A 17217-nucleotide genomic window follows, 5' to 3' on the forward strand; every position below is an offset into this window, starting at 1 on the left:
AACAACAGAATAAAAGAGGTGGTTAGAGACAGAAAGGCAGCTTTTAAAAATAGGAAGTCAAATCCTACTGAGAAAGATAGAATGGAACACAAACTCTGGCAAGTCACGTGTAAAAGTACACTTAGGCAGGCCAAAAAGGAATTTGAAGAACCACTAACAAAAAATACAAAAACTAACAGCAATTTCTTAAAGAACATCAGATGCAGGAAGCCTGTCAAACAATCAACGGAGCCACTGGACGATCCAGGTGCTAAAGGAGCACTGAAGGAAGACAAGATGGTTGCAGAGAAGCTAAATGAACTCTCTGTATTAGTCTTCACTGCAGAGGATGTGAGGGAATTTCCCACACCTCAGTAATTCTTTTTAGATGACAAATCTGAGGAACTATTCCAGCTTGAGGTATAAACAGAAGTAGTTTTGGAACAACTGATAAAATAAACAGTAATAAGTCACCAGGACCAGATGGGATTCATCCAGGAGTTCTGAAGGAATTCAAATACGAAATTGCAGAATTACTAACTGTGACATGGATAATGGACAACCGAATCTAGACAGCTTCACGATTGATGGAATCAAAAGCTTTAGTTAAGTCAATAATGACAAACAATGGCTTGTGTTCTTCTCTACACTTCTCCTGGATCTGTGGTGCATCAAAAATCATTGTCAGTGGTGAGGTCCCTTCCAACCCTGATATTCTGTGATCTCCCACTGAGCCGCCCACACACAGAAACCTCTCACCCCACACTAAGCCCCTCCACACTTGGATCCTGCCGGGCTGAGTCTGCCCACCCACACCTGGCACAGAGGGGCATGGCCCTGGGGTGTTTCTGGGTCAGGGTCAGCCCCTGCACTGTGTCCGGATCAGGTGCAGTCTCACCATCAAGTCCTTATACCGGGGTAGGTGGGGGCTTCAGGGTGATCTCCCACCTCAATGCAGCCAGTGCCCTGTGCTCCCCACTGCCATGCTGAAGCCACATTTATTTATTGACAAATACAATTTGCAGAATTTTAAAATACTGTGTGCATAATTTTTTGGTGCAGAATTCCCTCAGGAGTAAGAGTTACAAAGGGATCTCACAAAGCTGGGTGACTGGGCAACAAAATGGCTGACGACATTCAATGTTGATAAATGTAAAGTAATGCAGATTGGAAAACATAATCCCAACTATACATACAAAACGATGGGGTTTAAATTAGCTGTTACCACTCAAGAAAGAGATCTTGGAGTCATCATGGATAGTTCCCCGAAAACATCCAGTCAGTGTGCAGGGACAGTCAAAAAAGTGAAAAGAGCATTAGGCACCATTAGGAAAGGGACAGATAATAAAAGAGAAAATATCCTATTGCCACTGTAACAATCCCTGGTTCGCCCACAGCTTGGACACTGCGTGCAGTTCTGGTCACCCCATCTCAAAAAAAGATATATTGGAATTGGGAGAAGTACAGAGAAGGGATACAAAATGATTGGGGGGATGGAACAGCTTCCATATGAGAAGAGATTAAAAAGACTGGAACGTTTCATCTTAGAAAAGAGACGACTAAGGGGTGATATGATAGAAGTCTATAAAATCATGAATAGCGTGGAGAAAGTGAGTAAGGAAGTGTTATTTACCCCTTCACATAACACAAGGGCCGGGGTCACCCAATGAAATTAATAGGCAGCTGGTTTAAAACTAACATAAGGAAGTACTTCACACAACACAGAGTCAACCTGTGGAACCTATTGACAGGGGACGTAGTAAAGGCCAAAAGCACAACTGGGTTTTAGAATTACTTGAATAGAACTGGTCACCTGTTGGGGTGATCTTCCAAGAATCAGCCAGTCACTGAAGTAAGGATACAACCTGGATTCTGTGTCTCCTTAGAGGAGCCGCTATACCCACGCCAAGCATTTGATTAATCCCCTGGGTGCTGTAGAAAGACCAAACGGCAGGACCCTGTACTGGCAGGGGGCTGTTCCTACCAGGACTCTGAGGTATTTCCTGTGGGCTGGAAGGAGGAACATATGGAAATAGGCATTTTGGAGGTGAAGAGCTGCAAATCAGTCCTGAAGATCTAACTTAGGGAATTAGAGAGGCCAGAATCACTCTCCTGAACTGAAAAAGCAGCAGAAGATGCAAATGATGCTGGATATGAATAAAAACAGTCAAATCCCTTAGCAGGGACCTGGGTACCTCCTATCAGTTCTTTTTGACATGGCCACAACTGATCATAGAATCACAGACTTTAAGGTCAGAAGGGACCATTATGATCTTCTAGTCTGACCTCCTGCACAACGCAGGCCATGGAATCTCACCCACCAACTCCTGTAACAAACCCCTAACTTATGTCTGAGCTACTGAAGTCCTCAAATCGTGGTTTAAAGACTTTGAGGTGCAGAGAATCCTCCAGCAAGTGATCATGCTGCAGAGGAAGGCGAAAAACCCCCAGGGCCTCTGCCAATCTGCTCTCGGGGAAAATTCCTTCCTGATCCCAAATATGGCGATCAGCTAAACCCGGAGCATGTGGGCAAGACTCATCAGCCAGACACCCAGGAAAGAATTCTCTATAGTAACTCCGATCCCACCCCATCTAACATCCCATCACAGGCCATTGGGCATATCTACCGCTAATAGTCGAAGATCAATTAATTGCCAAAATTAGGCTATCCCATCATACCATCTCTTCCATAAACTTATCAAGCTTACTCTTGAAGCCAGACACATCTGATACAGGTATGGGCCACATTTTTTGCATGCTCCACTAGACATTTATTAATGAGCCCGGTGAGCCGCCCTGGTAAAGAAGGATATAGAATAGCCAACAGTTTGTACTGCTTTTCTTGGACTACTTCCAAGGATATAGCCAAAGTTTCCATCATGCTCTTCATCAAGTCCTAGAATACCTTGAAATTCAACAACTGAGACAGACGTGGATGGATTCACTGCCTCATTTGGCGACGATGCGGAGATTGCAGCAGGGATCAGTTGCTCTCTCTCTAGCAGCTGATGTTCTTCCTCACTCTCCTCCTCCTGCCTCACACATCTGCGGCTGTACCCAACTGTCTTGCCTGAGATAATGGTCTCTTTGTGGATGGCTGTAAATTCTAGAGTATCCAGTAAGGCCACAGATGGTGTAGGAAAGGGTCTTGAGATGAAGGACATATGAGGGGGTACCAGGTAGGATCTCTATGAGCCACAGGTATCTTTCTTCTATCCCTCAAAGACTCTTTCTTAAGCGTCCGTCCCTAAGTCCCAAAGTGGTACCTGGTACCTCAGCAGAGGAGGAAAAGGACTACAACTCCTCCAAGGGAAGGGCTGTTCTGTGAGGTATGCCCTGCTTCAGTAAAGGAGACGTCAGTAAAGGGATACCCCTTTAACTTGACACATCAGTGCCTCCAAAAGGCTGGTGGCTTGGATAGGACCACCCTAAGTGTTTCAAGAAAAGATGACGGACTCTGGTATTGAGTCCACCAAATAGTCCCTTGATGGCAGGAAGGGAGGGAGGGGTGGGAAGAGGGTGTCCTAGGCTAACAAATTATTTAATGAAGAAAATATATAAATAAAACTAAATAGATTTTCCCCAATAGTCATAAAAGGAGAAAAACTATCCTAACTGCACTCCCAAAATAACACATACAAAGCTAAGGAAAACTGTACCATTAGTGGAGAAAGCCGACACTGCAGGGTTTTTGTCTCAGTGGCACAGGCAGTAAGAAGGAACTGAGAAACAATTAGACACACTCTGCTCTTTATGCCCTCAGGTGTGTGAAAGAAAGGAGGGGGGCTCCAAGGGCACCTCAGACACAGGCCAAAATAGACACCTGTCACCAAAAGAAATTGATCTTATGCACGAAGGGCGCATGCACACCAAGAGTGGAATCCATATGGTCAATCAAATACTTCTGTCATTTCCTTAACAGCAGCAATTTTACTATCCCGATCTCGTAGCAGACTTACAGCATTGCTAGGATTTCTTTTGTTTGGGGTATATTTAAAACATTCCTTCTTGTTGTCCTTAAGCCTAGTAGCCATAGATTTTCAATTATATCTTTAGCTTCTCTTATCAATTGCCTGCAACTGATGATTGCTATTCATATGAACTTACCCAGTTTTCCATTTGTGATTAGCGGGGATATTGTCCCTTTCCATTAATGCTGCTTTCACTTTCCCTCTTAACCAGATCATTTTAAAATGAAGTCCTCTTTTGTGATTGCGGAACTGTAGTATTTGGGCATCTAGTAAAATTGTCTTTAAAAACTCCCAATTATAATTGATCTTTTAAAAATTTTTCCTCAGTTTTGCTCGGTGACAGGTTTCAGAGTGGCAGCCGTGTTAGTCAGTATCAGCAAAAAGAACGAGTAATTGTGGCAACTTAGAGACTAACAAATTTATTTGAGCATAAGCTTTCGTGGGCTAAAACCCACTTCATCAGATGCACGAAAGCTTATGCTCAAATAAGTTTTAGTCTCTTAGGTGCCACAAGTACTCCTCATTCAGTTTTGCTTGTGACTGTTTTCCTCTTCAGCTTCAAAACCCTTTTAAAGCCAAGTATAAATAATTATTGGTTGGGACTATATTCTGTTTGCGCATAACAAATATAATTCATTGACAGCATCCATGTAATATCAGAAAACAGAAATCTCAGTCTCATGATCATGTCATAGAATTATGCTTTCTAGAATATCCTCAAGTGAATGTCGAAGTGCCAGAAGGATTCAGAACAAAATGGAAGGAAGAAACAGCTTTTAAAGTGTTCAACTAAAACTTATTTTGTGTAGAATGCTACCCACAACTTAGTTACAAGGTGGGATTCAGCAGATCAGCACGGGATTAACTAAGTTTTCACATTAATTTAAAGGTGAACTGCAAAGCTATTATTCATAAAAATAATAGCGAGCACTTATCTAGCTTTGTACAGCTTCAAAACACCTTACAATGTTAATGTGTTAAAACTTTCAACCTCCAAAGTAAACCCAAATTATCCAGTTTTCTTTTCTTTTTTGGGGGGGAGAGGTGGGGGGCGAGGAGGGGGCCAAGAACCAAAGCTCAGAGTAAAGTGACCTGCCAAAGGCCATGCAGCAAATCAGTGTCAGAGCAGACACAAACTCAGGAGTTCCTGGTTCCCAGCCCTATACTAGTTCCACCTTCCTCTAAAGACAGATCGAAAAAATGTCAAACATACAACACTGCTGCAGCTAACAGAAATACTCTGTACACAGGCACTTACAAGAAAGTGCTTCATATGGGAACATCAAGGGCCCTGTGTGAGAACGCTAATGGCTTTTGGCCAAGTGACTTTGTTCAGGAAAACCTAGTTTTTTCTTCTCCTCTTCTTCTCCTGCAGACTGTGGAGGGTGCACTGGGTCTAGTACTTCCCTATCTCCTGGCAGAGCACAAAAGGAGTATTATCTCTTACCAAGTCCTCAGTGATAAGATAATCCAATTGGTTAAGAATGACAAGGTAACAATTACCCCTGAAAAAAGAAAAGGAGTACTTGTGGCACCTTAGAGACTAACCAATTTATTTGAGCATAAGCTTTCCTGAGCTACAGCTCACTTCATCGGATGCATACTGTGGAAAGTGTAGAAGATCTTTTTATATGCACACAAAGCATGAAAAAATACCTCCTTCCACCCCACTCTCCTGCTGGTAATAGCTTATCTAAAGTGATCACTCTCCTTACAATGTGTATGATAATCAAGGTGGGCCATTTCCAGCACAAATCCAGGGTTTAACAAGAACGTCTGGGGGGGGCGGGGGGGAAAGGGGAAATAGGTTACCTTGCATAATGACTTAGTCACTCCCAGTCTCTATTCAAGCCTAAGTTAATTGTATCCAATTTGCAAATGAATTCCAATTCAACAGTTTCTCGCTGGAGTCTGGATTTGAAGTTTTTTTGTTGTAATATAGCAACTTTCATGTCTGTAATCGCGTGACCAGAGAGATTGAAGTGTTCTCCGACTGGTTTATGAATGTTATAATTCTTGACATTCTTCTATAATTCTTCTACACTTTCCACAGTATGCATCCGATAAAGTGAGCTGTAGCTCACGAAAGCTTATGCTCAAATAAATTGGTTAGTCTCTAAGATGCCACAAGTACTCCTTTTCTTTTTGCGAATACAGACTAACACGGCTGTTACTCTGAAACCTATAATTACCCCTGAAAGGCAGCTAGTCCCTATTTCTATTATGGCTATGATGGAATCTGGCCTAGTTAACACACCAGGAAAAGGTTGGAAGAGGAGGAGAGAAATGGAAGGAAGAGGGAAAAAACAGGAACAGGAGGCGGATAACTGTCTTTATAAAATAAATAGAAACTGGATACCTGTTGCTATGAACACTGCTTCTGTAAGGTGGTCAGCCTTTTACGGTGGTTTGAACTCCAAGAGTTCAGGCACACTTGTTGCAAAATTATATGGATGGGAATTTCTCTAAAGTATAAAAACACACAAGAGAAAAAAGAAAAATACAGAATCTAGTTCATTTTAGGAAATGTGAGTGACAAACAAAAATACAAAGATTAAAAAGACTTGAAGAAACAAGCAGAATGAAGCTGTAAATAAACAAGCACTCTCCCGTACACACATTTTAACTGGCTACAGCAGAAGGGGTGAGGGTGGAATGTCACACTCCCTCTCCTGCATCAAGGCTTGGGAACCTGTTATTAACACATTCTGGAGTACCACAGCCCAGTATAGAGTTAACAGAATGCCTTGTGGGAGGTGCCATCATTTTCATCTCTCTTTTTTTTTTTTTTTTTAAAGGACTTGTACAGCTCTCTCTGAATAATTCCCTGGCTGCAGTTTCTATCACCGGAAATAAGGCACAAGTCTGGAAATAATGCATAAATTTTTAACAGAGGGTAATTAACTATTGGAACTATTTACCAAGGGTTATGGTGGATTCTCCTTCACAGCCAATTCTTAAATCAAACACTGGATGTTTATCTAAGGCTAGTCTACACTCGCATATGTAGAGCGCTGGGAGTTAAATCAGCCCCGAGAGACAGCAGCAGAGAAAGCGCTGCTGCCGTGTGTTCACATTGTTAGCTACAAGTGCAGTGGTGTGGCCACATTAGCAGCTCTTGCAACGCCACAGAGAGAAGTGCATTGTGATAGCTGTCCCAGTGTGCAAGTGGCTGCAGCATGCTTTGGAAAGGGTTTGCAATGCCTAATGAGGCAGGCCCAGCATCACATGATGCAGGTTTCCCAATCCCATTGTTCCAAGGCATCCAACTAGATTGCCAACTGCTTTTCAAATGGGGGGGATGGAGTGTGACAGGGAGTGTGTTGTGTGTATGTGGGGGGGGGGGGCAACAGTGTGTTTTGAGGGGCTGAGAGTGCATCAGCATGCGGTCTTGTAAGTTCAGACAGCAGCAGGGGAAACCACAGGTTTCAGAGTAGCAGCTGTGTTAGTCTGTATCCGCAAAAAGAAAAGGAGCACTCCTTTTTTAGGGGAAACCACATCAGACCCCACACCCCGCGCCCCTCTCTCTCACACACAAATACCCACGGGCCCTGCCTCTGCAGCAGGAGCATTCCACAGCAATGGTTTGCTTTGTGTCCCGGAGCAGAGAAGCATGCCAGCTGTCAGAAAACAGAGCTTCGAAAGGGGATATCCGCATGCCTGCAGCTGAGTTCAAAACAACGAGAGTAGCCATTTGACTTCAAGGGATTATGGGATGTTTCCGGAGGCCAATCACAGCACAGTAATGCAACACCTCGTCCACACTGACACCCCAGCACTCCAGGCGGGTGCAGAAAGCTCTATGCTTCTCGTGGACGTGGATTACCAGGGGTGCTCCAGCTGTGGAGTCCAGGAGCTCTAAGTGCCTTGCCAGTGTGAACACCTCAGGAATTAGGGCACCCGGGACTGATTTAATGCACTCTAACTTGCAAGTGTAGACAAGGCCTAAGAGATGTGCTCTAGGAACATTTTCAGGGAAGTTCTATGGCCTGTGTTTTACAGGAGGTCAGAGCAGATGATCAGAATGGTTCCTTCTGGCCTTGGAATCTATGAATCTATAACTGTCACCGAGCTGAGTTACATCAGGACACTTGCTCTCTTTACATATATCAAGAGGCCTGGCATTGACAAGTGCAGATTTTACAACACACTTTGTACGGTTCATAGAAAATTAGAAATAATTCTAGCAGAGAAACATCATCATTAGCAACACCACATCCCTCATAACCTGACAGTGTCGGTCCCGCCTTGCCCACGCAGCTCAGTATCCCTCAGGAAATTATTGCAAGGAAGGGAAGATCCATTTCACCCAGTGAATGCAGGTGGGTTGCAACAAGCTGCAAAAATCTCTCACACAGATTGCTAGTCATTTTTCACTTACAGAAAACTCCCATTTATATGTTTAAAAAAACCTAATGAATTTAAACCTACTAGCCTCCCACAGCATAGAATCTGCGTTCCCAGTTTCAGCACAGAATTTTGATCCAGAATTTAAAAGCCCCTGGAAATAGAAATTCTACCCAAAAATTCTCACACGTGAAAGACGTTCATTATACTTTTAATGGGTGTACTGAATACAAAACTCCTGTTAACTGGAGAGTAGATCCTCACAGAAATTACCTATGTTATATTGCTGCTATTATTCTCCCCAACTAAGACGATAGTCACACGGTTATCTTTTGGAAATATTTGGATACTATAGTGATAGGCACCAACTCTTTAGATGGAATTTCATTGCTGGGGGTACTGTGCTGTTGGAGTAAGACGTAAGACAGCTTTGGGCAGGTAAGGTCTTTAGAAATAGAATATACTTTTCCTCAAGAGTCAGGGTGTTAATCCTAGCATTCTAATGAAGCTCTTGTGCTTCCCTAGATTTCACCAGCACTACTGAGTAGAAAAGCTGTTCTTAACAATCCTTCACAAAAGTCTACTGTGTAGTGATACTGACAGGAATGGACAACGGTACTCCAGCTAGTAGAAGCCAGCAACTTCCCAGCTCTAATCTATACTCCAGCCACTCAAGCCCTGTGCTGACAAGTGTGACAGATTGGTGGTGGTCTGTGTCAAACTGTGAACTCCATTTTGTGACTGTAACCGCCATATCAGGTTAAGATGTTCAGGTGATGTTGAACACCAGTCTAATCTTTGAGGGTGCCCTACTCTAGACACCAGGGCCTGGTCTACACTACAAATTTAGGTCAATGTAAGTCATCTTTGACTCAAAGACTTCATCTCTGGTCCTGCTTTGAGCAGGGGATTGGACTAGATGACCTCCTGAGGTCTCTTCCAACCCTAATCTTCTATGATTCCATGATCTTTCGTTGACCTATTTGTGCATCTCTATATTCAAATTTCTCTAGCTGATGTAAGCACCCCATTACTGTGACAGAGTAAGACCATCACGCTACAAGGCATGGAGACATGGTCAACCTACTGAGGTTGATGTTGTGCAAATAGAGGCACTTTGTGTCCCCTGTTGACCCTAGTAGTTCTCCAGCAGTTGTCCCACAATGCCCCAGTTCCTGTGACAGTGACCACTATGATCACAATTGTAAACTCCTTTGCCCAAAGGTCACAAAGACCGGAAGCTGCTGCCACCCCCCTTAAAACCTCCTGCTTATTTCTGAAATGCCTTTTTCTGATTGCCCTCCTCAGCAAGCACACCTAGCTTGCCCTGATGGTGTTCAACTGCCCAACCAACCATTCTGGCTCTGTGCACTTGACCCACTCCTGCCTGGAGTAAAAAGGCGGTATTGGATCTCCTGGATCTGTGGGGAGAAGAGCTGTGCAAGCACAGTTAAAAATCAGCTGCAGAAACATGGACATGTACAAAAAGATTGCATGGGGGATGCAAGCAAAAGGGTGAAACTTGGATCAGCAACAGCCATTGGCCATTATCTTTGAAAACTCGTGGTGATCGGAGGTGGTCCCGGACTATCGGAAAAAGGCAAATATAGTGCACCCCCAATCTTTAAAAAAGGGAAGAAGGAGAATCCGGGGAACTACAGACCGGTCAGCCTCACCTCAGTCCCTGGAAAAATCATGGAGTAGGTCCTCAAGGAATCTATTTTGAAGCACTTGGAGGAGAGGAAGGGGATCAGGAACAGTCAGCATGGATTCACCAAGGGCAAGTCATGCCTGACCAACCTGATTGCCTTTTATGATGAGATAACTGGCTCTGTGGATATGGAGAAAGTGGTGGATGTGATATATCTGGACATAAGCAGTGCTTTTCATACGATCTCCTACAGTATTCTTGCCAGCAAGCTAAAGAAGTATGAGCTCGATGAATGGACTATAAGGTGGATGGAAAGCTGGCTAGATGGTTGGGCTCAATGAGTAGTGATCAACAGCTCAATGTCTAGCTGGCAGCTGGTATCAAGCGGCGTGCCCCAGGGGTCGGTCCTAGGGCCGGTTTTGTTCAACATCTTCATTAATGATCTGGATGATGGGATAGATTGCACCCTCAGCAAGTTCACGGATTACACTAAGCTGGAGAAACACGTAGATAGGCTGGAGGGAATAGGGTACAGAGTGACCTAGACAAATTAGAGGATTGGCCCAGAAGAAATCTGATGAGGTTCAACAAGGACAAGTGCGGAGTCCTGCACTTAGGACGGAAGAATCCCATGCACTGCTACAGGCTGGGGACCGACTGGCTAAGAGGCAGTTCTGCAGAAAAGGACCTGGGCAATCACAGTGGATGAGAAGCTGGATATGAGTCAACAGTGTGCCCTTGTTGCCAAGAAGGCTAATGGCATATCAGGTTGCATTAGAAGGAACATTGCCAGCAGATTGAGGGAAGTGACTATTCCCCTCTATTCGGAACTGGTGAGGCCACATCTGGAGTATTACGTCCAGTTTCGGGCCCCCCACTACAGAAGGGATGTGGACAAATTGGAGAGTCCAGCAGAGGGCAACAAAAATGATTAGGGGGCTGGGGCACATGACTTAAGAGGAGAGGCTGAGGGAACTGGGCTTGTTTAGTTTGCAGAAAAGAAGAGTGAGGGGGGGATTTGACAGCAGCCTTCAACTACTTGAAGGGGGGTTCCAAAGAGGATGGATCTAGACTGTTCTCAGTGGCGGCAGATGACAGAACAAGGAGCAATGGTCTCAAGTTGCAGTGGAGGTGGTTTAGGTTGGATATCAGGTAACACTATTTCACTAGGAGGGTGGTGAAGCACTGGAATGCGTTACCTAGGGAGGTGGTGGAATCTCCTTCCTTACAGGTTTTTAAGGTCCAGCTTGACAAAGCCCTGGCTGGGATGATTTAGTTGGTGTTGGTCTTGCTTTGAGCAGGGGGTTGGACTAGATGACCTCCTGAGGTCTCTTCCAACCCTAATCGTCTATGAAAACAAAGGACCTGTACCAGACATAGCACAAGGCTGTGGAGGCAAACAATCTGATGCTGAGCTGCAGACTGCTTCTTTTGCAAGGAGCTGCATGCTGTATTTGACAGGGACCCAACCAGCACTTTGGAACCACCATGGATGTCTCAGAGGAGCCCAAGACAGAGACCCTTTCATGAACAGGGAGGAAGAGGGGGGGAATATACAGCATAGGGTCCAGCTATGCCACAAGCCAGGACCGGTTCAGCACTCCACCAGTCTTACTAGTCCTACCAGCCAAGCACAGATGAGCCTGGTGAAGGTGTATGTGTGTGAAACAGCATCTATTAGGAATAAACATTTTTAAATCAGAAGGGCCAGATAACTTGCACCAAGAATACTAAGAGAGTTGGATGAGGAGATCTCTGGCCAGCTATTAATTTTCAAACAAATCCTGGCACACCAGGGAAATTCCAGAAGAACAGAAGAGTGCTAATGTTGCACCAACACTCAAAAAGGGTCAGCGGGGTGACCCAGGCTGGGCTGCTAACCTGACATCAATCCACAGCAAAACAATGGAAATGCTAATGTGGGATTCAATCAATAAAGAATATTTTCATCTCTTTGCTCTTTGAACTCTCACAGGGCCAGGGACACTAAACTAAAGCAGAGGACCCCAGGGTCAACCTGGGTCCTCCCTGAAAGACATTTTATATGGACAGAGATAATTACATCTCTGTCAGATTTAGGAACCATAGATGGTAATTCATTTGTGTGTATGTTTGCTTGTTTTAACTTGTAAACTACTTTCTCTTAGACTTTGTCTACACTAGGCTTTTTCTACACTACACTGTGAAAAAACATCCCCCTGACTGCCGTAAGTTCCACCGACAAAAGCGCCGGTGTGGACAACGCTATGTCGGTGGGAGATGCTGTCCTGCCAACATAGCTACTGCCATTCATTGGGGGTGGTTTAATTGTGCAGGTGGGAGAGCTCTCTCCCGTTGGCATAGAGCTGCACGGGAGACCTTACAGCGGTGCGGCTGCTGAGATACAGCTGTGCCACTGTAAAGTCTGTAGTGTAGACCTAGCCTGTGTTGGCATAATTAAATCACCCCCAACGAGCGGAAGCTATGTCAGCAGGAGAGTGTCTCCTGCCAACAGAGCACTGTCCACGCTCGCACTTATGGTGGTGAAACTTATGTCGGTCGGGGGTGTGTGTTTTCTTTCACACCCCGGACCAACAAAAGTTTTACTGACCAAAAGTGCTAGCGTAGACATAGCCTTTGTTAATAAACTTTATCTAGTTTATTACAGGATTGGCTACAGACGTTATCTTTAGTGTAAGTTCTAGGGTATGTGACTGGTCTCTTTGTACTGGAACCAACCTGCATGTTTTGGCATAAATGACCATCTATCACTAAGCCCAGCTTGCCTGGGTGGCAAAATAGACTGGAGAGCATAAGGGGACCATTTGTGACTCCATGATGAGACCAATATCGTGATCCAGAAGTTCACACTTGTTACTGAGTTGGTGAAATCAACCTATAAAACATACCACCAGCTTGGAATGTCTGTCTTGTTCTACCCTGTGGTAAGCACTCATGGTCATGAGCCACTCCAAATGGTGTAACAATCAGGTTCCCCTCTTGGTCCAAAATACAGCCTAAGTGCTCACCTTTGAGGCACACAATTACTAAATGAGACTTCTGCAAAGGAAGAGGTTTGACTGGAGTGAGCTCTGTGTGGGGATGAGTTTTGTTGGCAGTTATGAGGTTAGCTGCTAGTTATTAATTTTGTTTTTGTAATTTATGTCAAGGTTGCCATTTGTTGACCCAAAAGGTAGTGTTCTGAAAGCAAAGAACAATTACTATCAAACATATGAGCAGAAGAATGGCCATACTAGGTCAGACCAAAGGTCCATCCAGCCCAGTATCCTGTCTGCCAACAGTGGCCAATGCCAGGTGCCCCAGAAGGAGTGAACCTAACAGGTAATGATCAAGTGATCTCTCTCCTGCCATCAATCTCCTCCCTCTGACAAACAGAGGCTAGGACACCATTCCTTACTCATCCTTGCTAATAGCACTATCAATATCAATGCACTAATGTCTAAAAAAATTGTAAAAGTTTAGTCAGTGCATTAGGATCAGTTGTATATCATATGATTGATTGGCACCCACAGCTCTGGACACAGATAATATGAATCTATAGAGAAGGTACAGAGGAATCAACAGGGTAAAAGATTTCCAGAGTAAGAACTATAAAGAAAGGTAAAGGGAAAAAAGGTTTGTATTACTAGAAAGGAGACCATCAGGACCAGAGGCATAGATAGTGGGAGCACCACTGAAGTACTCAGGAAGAGGATAAGCTCAAAAGCAGAGAAACAAACTAATAAGGCTACAGATGTTCAGGGGAAACACAAGTATATAGAAAAAGAAAAGGAGAACTTGTGGCACCTTAGAGACTAACAAATTTATCTGAGCATATGGAGGACTATTTGTGTATGCAATGGACTGCCAAAGACAGCAACAGAAACTACAACCAGATACATATTCATAGAAGGAAGGGGCATTTCAGAGAACAGATCATACAAAGATAAGCTTAAAATGGAGCTATGACCTGACCCTCTGTCCCACTTTAGTACTATAACCATGCAAGCCTCCTGGCACTTGACCTAAACGTTAAGCTCCAGACATGAAAGTCTTTATTTTCAAATTCAGGCACACAATTACACCTGAAAAGTACACATGAAATTATGCACTTAATTTGTGCTCACAGCTGTTATGTACCAGATACTTCAGAAGGAGTGAAAATAGGACAAGTTACCAAGTGATTCATCTCTTATTGTCCAGTCCCAGCTCTAACAGTCAAGAGGCTTAGGGACACCCAGATCATGGCATTGCGTCCCTGACCATCTTGGCTAACAGCCATTGAGGGACTGATCCCCCATTAACTTATCTAATTCTTTTTTAAACCCAGTTATATTTCTGGCCTTCAAACCACCTCATGGCAATAAGTTCCACAGGTTTACTGTGCGCTGTGTGAAGAAGTACTTCCTTATGTGTGTTTTAAACCTGCTGCCTATTAATTTCATTCGGTGGCCCCTGGGTCTTGTGTTAATGTGAAGAGGTAAACTCTAGATAAAGATAACATGAACAGCGCCATCATAAAGGATATGCAAAGATAACATCTACAGAGATACATTATTAACATGCCTACAGCCCTTTAAAAATGTAAAAAACTATATAAACACTAAACTACCAGTACTAGTGGGATACTCTGAGGAGTGAATGAGAGCAGTAAAAAAAAAAAAAAACACACCACACTAAATGATAGTCAAGCATCAAAGCCACTAGTACATACTCAAAATTAAGCGATTTAGGTCTGCACTGCTATGGTCCCAAAGCTGTTCTTCAGTCAACCAAAACAGCCTATGGTGCAGTTCTATCAGACTCCTTGAAGTCTTTCCCCGACAATGGCCCAAGCACTGGCAGAATGCTCTTGTCCCATTATCATGGTCCACTTCAAAGAAAAGAAAGCAAAATAAAGAGCAAATATGTAAGGCTTCTATTTGATTTTGGTCTCGCTGGAAGAGCTCATACACTTTCACAGTGACAGTGTGGTGCAGAATTCTAAATATTTTATTTCAGAATTTCTTTTGGATGCCATTCTAAATAGCCAATCACTATTCACAAAAAGCTCAAAACAGCTACCATAAAACTGAGCAGTACACTTCCATCTTTGCTTCTCTCACTCCTCTTATATATACAGGATCATGCCAGTACTCCTTGCAAATAGCACAAGTTACTAAGAACTTAGCCACTAACTTTGCCGCACCTTTTGGTGACAGAAGGAGGAAAGACAATCAAGTAATTTGTCTCTTCTCCCACATAACACCTGCAGAAAATGGAAGAACAGCAGAGTAAAACTACTATTGCCTGGAAACTACCAAGTCATTAATTACTTCTCTACTACTCAACATGCCAGGGACATCTGGCCACACATGCCTCTAGTGTTGCCCAATGTTCCAGGCATGTTGCCTTGTTCTATTGAAATCAGAATGGAACACCACTGCTCAGCTCCCAAGATGAAGAATATGCAGAAAGTGAATTAAACAGCAAAGAGAAAATTAAGAGGCCACCACATGTAAGGGAAGGTATCTCTGTGGAATACTGACACAGACAATGTGACAACTATGAAAACAACAGTGAAAAGGGTGAATACTGATGCTTAGTACCTCATGTATATTGAAGAAAATTAAGACTTATGCAGCAGTGTAAAATTAATGAAAACACATTCAGAAAAAAAGTTCAATTAAGGGAAAACTCCAAAGAAATGGCAACCACATGGATTAGGAATTATATTTAGACGCCAATTTTTCTTCTCTCTTTCCAGGAGCAGAGCCAGAAAAAGGAAGCACAGTTTCCTCCATATTAATTATCCCAACAGCATACACTTCTTCCCTGCTATGTTTACATTTCACAAACTCTGCAGCTTTCCTCCTGACATTTCACAATGGAGAGCACACCTCAGAAGCTCCAATCTCTACAGACACAGAGCCTCTGACCTACTGTACACTCTAGGGATGACTGCACTGGTACGCTTCTCTACTATCTATTATCACTAGGCAATAGTCTTGTCATCTTCGGCAGTTGCTGGAGAAAAGAATATAAGAATGACCAGACTGGGTCAGACCAAAGGTCCATCCAGCCCAGTATCCTGTCTACCAACAGCGGCCAATGCCAAGTTCACTCCCCCTAGGACACCTAACAGAGAATGATCAAGTGATCTCTTTCCTGCCATCCATCTCCACCCTCTGACAAACAGAGGCTAGGGACACCATTCCTTACCATCCTGGCTAATAGCCATTAATGGACTTAACCTCCATAACTTAACCTCCAGAGGACCATGGAGTCTCCAAACTGAAACTCCTCTTTTGGCCAGGGGTGGAAAGGAACCTGGCAAGAACCTCCTCCTGAAGATAAACATGAAGCTAAACCTCTTCCAAGTGTGGCTGTGTGTGGCCCCAAAATGGAGGACAAAGGGCTCTGTGTAAATCCTTTAAGGGCAATGACAAGCCATCATTTTGGCACCATTCTCCAAAATACACTCAGATAATAAATAAGTCACTCACATTGAGACCTCAAGACAGAAACACTATGCAAATAACAGGCGTCAGAGTAGCAGCCGCGTTAGTCTGTATCCGCAAAAAGAACGAGGAGGCCTTGTGGCAACTTAGAGACTAACGAATTTATTTGAGCATAAGCTTTCGTGGGCTAAACCCCACTTTATGCTCAAATAAATGTGCTAGTCTCTAAGGTGCCACAAGGCCTCCTCGTTCTTTCTAGCGGGGAACAGGAATCCCCTTCTTTGCCTTTAAGACAAGACAGTAACGCTGCCGCGGTTTTCACCCCCTCCACCTAAAGCTCCAGTTTGTGCTTCTGCTATGGCTTCATCTACCGCCAAATGCGCCCTGTCCGGTGCTGCCGACCCCGGGGCCGGCTGGACACTTCTTGCCGCGACACTGGCCCCGGGACGGCAACGCCGCTGCCCGCAACCCTGAGGCACGCGGCGCGGCTCGCGAGCGCTCGGGCCCGAACAAACGGGTTCGTCTCCGCGGGGCCACGAGCCCGCCCGCGCCGCTCGCACGGCGGCGGCGGCCCTGCAACCTGGGGGCAGCGGGAGCCCCCCTCCCCCCGGCGCGGAGACTCGCCGTCCCCTCCCCGCAGCCCGTGGCGCGGAGACTCGCCGCCCCCTGCCCCCCCGGGGCCCGTTCCCGGCGGCGCCTCCCCCCCCGCGGCACAGGAATCAAGGCGAACCAAGGGGCCCAGCCCGCGCTGGTCTCCGCGCCCCATTTCGCGCCCGAGCGCCGCAGGCCCGGACGGAGCGAGACCACGGCGGCGGGGGGGGGGGGGGGGGGGAGGGCTCAAACGGCCCCT

General features: G+C 44.8%; 1 protein-coding gene across 6 annotated transcripts in view; it reads right to left on the reverse strand.

Annotated features, from left to right (window-relative positions):
- PUF60 (poly(U) binding splicing factor 60) overlaps positions 1-17217 on the reverse strand; it is a 54892-nt gene that overhangs the window by 37432 nt on the left and 243 nt on the right. For 2 of the 6 annotated variants that reach the window (XM_077809579.1, XM_077809585.1), the window contains one exon: positions 6310-6415. The exons of the other annotated variants lie outside the window; for them this stretch is intronic. The gene's annotated coding sequence lies outside the window, so the exon portion shown is untranslated. Of the gene's footprint in view, positions 1-6309; positions 6416-17217 lie in introns of those variants that run through there. 6 annotated transcript variants of the gene reach the window in all.

Source organism: Eretmochelys imbricata, chromosome 2, assembly GCF_965152235.1.
Source record: "Eretmochelys imbricata isolate rEreImb1 chromosome 2, rEreImb1.hap1, whole genome shotgun sequence".
Lineage (NCBI taxonomy): Eukaryota > Metazoa > Chordata > Testudines > Cheloniidae > Eretmochelys > Eretmochelys imbricata.